The sequence below is a fragment of the Silene latifolia genome, chromosome Y, assembly GCF_048544455.1.
Source record: "Silene latifolia isolate original U9 population chromosome Y, ASM4854445v1, whole genome shotgun sequence".
Classification (NCBI taxonomy): Eukaryota; Viridiplantae; Streptophyta; class Magnoliopsida; order Caryophyllales; family Caryophyllaceae; genus Silene; species Silene latifolia.
In genome coordinates, this window is record NC_133538.1 from 75,116,138 (window position 1) to 75,122,174 (window position 6,037).

The window sequence follows — 6,037 nt, forward strand, 5'->3', positions numbered from 1 at the left end:
TGAGTTGGAATCAATGATTTGATCATGGTATAAAAATTTTCCCGATAAGTCGAGAAGTTGTGTTTATACATGAAGTTTAGTGGGAGTTAAGGAAATTTTAGTAGTCTTATATATGGATGACATATTCATCATTGCGAATGATTTAAGACTTTGGAGAAATATAGTACATCTTTAATATCCGGATTTATAGAGATAAATCTACATGATATTAATGTCAAATAAGGAGTCTTATGTTGATAAGATTCATGACTAGTTCAATCGAGTTGAACATATTTGATTGATTCCTTTTTCTTCCGCTGCCGAATCAATTAAATAGGAAATGATGTATAACACTTCATATACCTTGAGTATGATGAATTGTTTCAAACCGAATTTAAGTAATAGTTACCCAGTAAGCCATAAAGATTACCCTTAAGTGCTTACAGAAGCATTAAGGATGTAATGCAAAGTGTTTTTAATGTAATTTTCTGTAAGGGTGTTACACAAATGACAATTGACAATTGACAATTGAGATTGCGCACGGTTTCCGACAAAACCATAATCAAAACACATTAGGATGGTTAAGATACCATTGGAGCTATGATATTTAAGAAATAGATTTTCTAGAATCGTTCTAGGCAATAAAGAACAATGAGAAATATTTACAACCGAAATTGAGTACACTTGCAATCATGGGATGTGCAAGAGGGATGAGTCCCGCACACTGTGAAAACAGTGGGAGCTATTTTAAGGCAAGAAAGCCTATGTCTAGATTGGATCTAGACATGTACTCCGAAAGTTTTGTAATACAAATGTATACATTACGAAAGGAAAACAAGTATGTAGCAAGGTTGAGCAGGGAGTTGCTAAAACCTACTTACAATGCTTATTCATAGGCTTAACATGATGAGTCATGTCATTTCAATTGGATTGAGATGGACAACTACATCAGGCATTGACTATTCATATGTGATAATCGCATTTGTCGTTCGAGTTTTACTTTAAAATCTTTTATTATACTTTGTTACATACAAACGGGTTCTATGACAATATTGAACCCCGTTAAAGTGAACCCGGATTAACATGGTATTCGCCCATAGTCACTTGTATGAGGTGACGTCTCGAAGTGACTAGAGTGTAATGCGATTGATGGCAAGTTCAGTGCCATACAGTCATGTGAGATGACTAGTCGATCACATAGGCAGACTGTTACGAACACTTTGTCGGGCAGTGACCGCTTATAGAGTTCTGGAAAATTTATATAGCCTGGTCGTGGCGAAAGCTACTATAGTATTCTAATGAGTCGATTCTTTTGACTATAGACTATTCGCCTAAGATAGCATAGTTTCATATTAGCTTTGATTTATGTTACTACGACCTTCGTAAATGGGGTGAAATGGGCATATTTTAGGTTATGATGGCTGTGGCTAGTCGAAGGGAATAAGTGCGATAGGAATTTTCCACCCCCTTGTCAGGGTTAAAACAACATCTCAGGGCCACTCGAGGAGTAATGAACTGGAAATGCGTGGCCACGCTCGGAAGGTATCTATGGTAGATAATTCCGGTCAAATCAGTTATTCTCCAGATCGAGGAAACCACTCTCGAGATGATTACTTGCAAGTACGACCCGAAAGACACCTTACATTGAGTGGGAGATAGTAATAGGACAAGAGAATTGGTGGCACACACTTGTCGAGGACAAGTGGGAGATTGTTGGAGTAAGTGTCCCCGACAATAATGCGATCACAATTGTCGATCATATTGATCACATATTTAAATCTCATAACAAGAATACGAAAGGGATGATACATTACATATATAGTCAACTGGTCCACACATATCGGTAATGATTGGTTTGCTAGAGTTTGACATTACTGTCGTGCGACGGTGGTGATCAGTTGATCCCTTGAGGTCACACCTAAAGGACGATTCCCTTAATTGAAAAAGGTTAATTAATTGTATGTTGATACAGATTAATTAATTCCTTAAAATTGAACAAATTATTATCATAAGAGAGAAATTGACATCTTATTATAATGTGATTAAATAAGATTTTATTTAGTAATTTAAGAAGTTATATTACTAAATTTAATCGGTGTTTGCGAAACACGCGAGATGACAATGATAAGTTAGTTATAATTACAAGATGTTGTCAATTATACTAACTAGTATTTAAATGACCATTTTATGTGAAAGTAATTTTGAATTACTAGTCAATTTGTTAAATGTGATTTATTTAATTTGTAAATGATATTTAATTTGTTAAATATGCATTTTAAATTAAAACATGACATAAGACATGTCACGTGTCACATGACATACAATTGTACAATTGACAAAAATAAAATGGACTCCATATTATACATGATAACCGAAAATTGGTGGGCATTTTTAGTAGTTTTGTCTTATTCATTTGTCTTGTTCATTTATCTATGACATTTGATAGTGACTTGACTATGACAAAGGCTTACACAAATTAGTCTTGTGAAGACAAAAAGGAAAAAGAAAAAAAGGGTCCTAAAACTCCCCCACCCACCGGTTTTTAGGTGTAACAATTGAGAGATTTTTCTCTCAATTTTTATTCTCACATGTTTTATGAAAAACACAACACTCTCTCTCTTGTTCTTCATAAAAATTATTTTTATGAATCAAATTTGTACAAATCAATCACTAATAATACTAGTAGTAGTATATGAGTATTAGTAATCGTTTTTAAGGTAAACCACATTACAAATATCTAGTACATATTATTTTGATTGATTTTGGGATAGTCTTGGGTGCTACTTATTGGAGGGCTTCTATTTGAAGTCATGGATGATCATCCTTATGTATTTTCTAGCTCAAGAACAAATGAAGTAATGAGACCTTCATTTGTGCCCATTTGGCCGAATTTTTGATGGTGAGAAAACGATTTTCTCATCTCTTTTTATTTAGTTTGCATACATAAGATCAACAATTTATTTTATGACTAAATAAATTAATTCATATATGAATATGTAAATTAATGAGATTAATATTTCTGACAGCTTTGGCATTGGTGAGGATAGAAATCTTTGCTACCTTACCACCTCCACACCTCCCACTCCCATATTCATGCCCACCTCTTTGGTAAAAGAATCTTGTGAGGAAAATCTCACAAATTCCATGACATCCTTGTTTGCAGAAGCAAGGAGAAATATCATATTGAGTGGGACTTCTAGCAAGAATGTCCTTGCAACTAAAAGGATTAATGGTATTATTAAAGGAAAGGCAAAGAAGGGTGATACGTGCATTTTGTATAGTCTTTTAAGCCTATTTTAGCACGTATTTCTATGTACTTTCGTACTGTTTATATTGCATTTTGCCCCCGAATTGTCTACTTTGGTTCGTTTTGTCCGTTTTGTAGAAATTAACTCGAAAGTAGTAAAATCGTACCATTTTCGTCCTTTTTGCACGCATTTTGAGGAGACAGGATTTTCTAAAGTGAGATATTGCATTGGGATGCATGAAGGCACGATCTACGGAGCAGTCGGTCACGATGTTTAAGCTGTTTTGGAGGAAGGATACTCGATCGAGTAGTTTTATTACTCGATTGATTGGTTTCTATGGCATTGGTTGGTCAATCGAGTAGTTTTATACTCGATCAAGAAGTGCTGGAAATTGAGGTTACTCGATCGAGTAACAATTCTACTCGATCGAGTAGATATTTTGGAGAAATGCTCGATCGAGTGGTTTCAGACTACTCGATCGAGTGGTTTTGGCTGGCGTGGGCTTTAATTAGCCCGTGAACTTGTTTTAGTTTTTGGACATAACATATTTTCTATTTAAACGTACATTAGCTAGGTCATTAGGAGCATATTCTATTATATTCTATCTAGTTTCATCTATCATTCATCTTCACGATAAAGACTGCGTTGCTTTTTCTTTTCAGTGTAACTTTTCCTTCCGGGGTTACTTAGCTTGGATTTGTTTGTTCTTTACGCCGGATTCTTGCGATTGTAATCTCTTTCTCCTTTCTTAATATTAATCTTTCTTTCATTTATTTTAATTGTTTGTTTTATTCCTTTTACTTTCTGCCCTAATTACTTTTATGCAATTTAATTATCGTTTCATTATGTTTATTGTTAGTTCATTCATCGTTATTAGTTTTGACAATATTAATAGCATGAGTAGCTAATCTGTTTCATGATAGGATTAGGGATCTACGGTAGAAATGTGACGATGTAGTAAATAGGTTAGATGAATTAATTGTGAGACTCTGTCCCCATAGCAATATAACTGTATTTACCGACTTAGTTGAGTACACGCTTCTGTGTCACCTTTTTAATCTGGTTAAATTTATTCTTGGATCGGAAGATTGGACTAAATAGACCTGTTATGAACAGTAGACTACCCTGACGAGGACGGAAGTTAAGTTAGTGGTAATTTAGGATAGAAAGTCGACCAGAAGGACCTTTCCAAATCCGTCTCGCAGTAATTCATCTAAGTTGTTTACAGTTGAGTCACTGGACTACCGTGGTGAACCGAAATCCTGACATGTCCCTTCTCTATTGATAGTTTAATTCTCTTTATCTGCCTTTACTGCTCTTTCTTTATCTCTCTTCCTTTAAACCTTTTTAGTTTAGCAATCAAATTATAAACACCCCCCATTTGTGACCAAATAGACGGACTCTTACAGATATCTTGCCTCCCTGAGGAGATCGACCTGACTTTCCTATCTATATAGTTAGTTTAGTTAGTTATTTTTTATAGGTATACGACAGTCCTGTCAAATTTTGGCGCCATTGCCGGGGAGGCAATTTCCCTATATGTCTTTGTTTCGTCTATTTTATCCGTCTCAGGGAATTTTTATTCCTTGAGGCAGTTCTTATTTGTTTTTTTTCAGTGTTGTGTATGCCCAGGTCAGACAGGTTTGAGTTAGTTTCAGTTGATTCTGAGCCAGAGAGACTGTTCAGGCATAGACTCCGTCTGCAAAGAGAATCACGAAAGGAAGACTTGAGTACTTTCGAACCAGAGCTTCAGCATTTCCATTTTACAGAGAATCCATCTTTTGAAGAAGATACTTCCAGTTCTGTAAGCCAACCAGTAAAGATGCCTAACATTGCTAGTCAATCGGAGCCTAAAGCATCATCAATTCCAAAGGGTTTCAATCTCCTGACTGAGGATGGAAATACATTTGACATCCGTCCTTCCTATATCAATCTCGCGGAGAGAAATCTCTTTAGAGGTGTGGCAGGTGAAGACCCGAGGAAGCATATGGAGGTCTTTACGGACTACTGTTCTACTATCCCCGACACAAAGGGGGTAACTCAAGACAAGATTAAGGAGGTTCTGTTTCCTTTTTCTTTGACTGACTCAACCAGGGTGTGGCTGACTGATTTGGACCGTACGGCCGCGGGGGTCAACGACTAGGAGACCCTTGCTCTTACTTTTCACCAATCAGCTGAGGGCAAAGATCACAAGTTTCAAGCAGGCACCTGATGAGACTTTCTATGAAGCATGGTCCCGTTTCAAGAAGTTGGTGAGGTCTCTTCCTCACCATGGTTTTGACCCGTGGTTTCTATGCAACCAGTTCGACAATGGGCTGTACGATGATCACAAAGCCATACTTGATGCATCATCTAACGGAAGATTCCAAGAGAACACTGACGATGATAAGCGATGGACCCTTATTGAAGCGATGGCGAACCACTGTGCTGAGTATGGAAACCTGAGGGATGGTATTAGGACAGTTCATGCAGTCGATAAGCAAGTTGTGGCTCAGCTGGAAGCCATGAATTCTAGGTTTGATAAATTGGAGTTTTATTCTGCTGGGGAGCCTCAGACAGTCCATTTGCTTACTAGAGGGGAGACTGTCACATGTGAGAGGTGTGGGAGCAACGACGGTCACACTGCTGTTGGCTGTCTTACGGAGAAGGAACATGTCCTTGCATTTCAACAATACATGCAAGGAGGGGGTTCCTATTATAACAACCAAGGGGCAGTCCATCCTAATTTGAGGTGGACAAGTCAAAATGTGCTCAATCTTACCCCTCCTCCGCAACACCAGCAGCCGTATGTCCCTCCACATAAGACTCGA

At 37.2% G+C, this 6,037-nt stretch overlaps 1 non-coding gene across 1 annotated transcript; it reads right to left on the minus strand.

Annotated features, from left to right (window-relative positions):
* Nucleotides 1-5,399: 5,399 nt before the first annotated feature.
* LOC141635813 (small nucleolar RNA R71) lies at nt 5,400-5,505 on the minus strand. The gene has a single exon (XR_012540472.1). It is a non-coding gene; the product is annotated as a small nucleolar RNA R71 (small nucleolar RNA).
* Nucleotides 5,506-6,037: the final 532 nt, after the last annotated feature.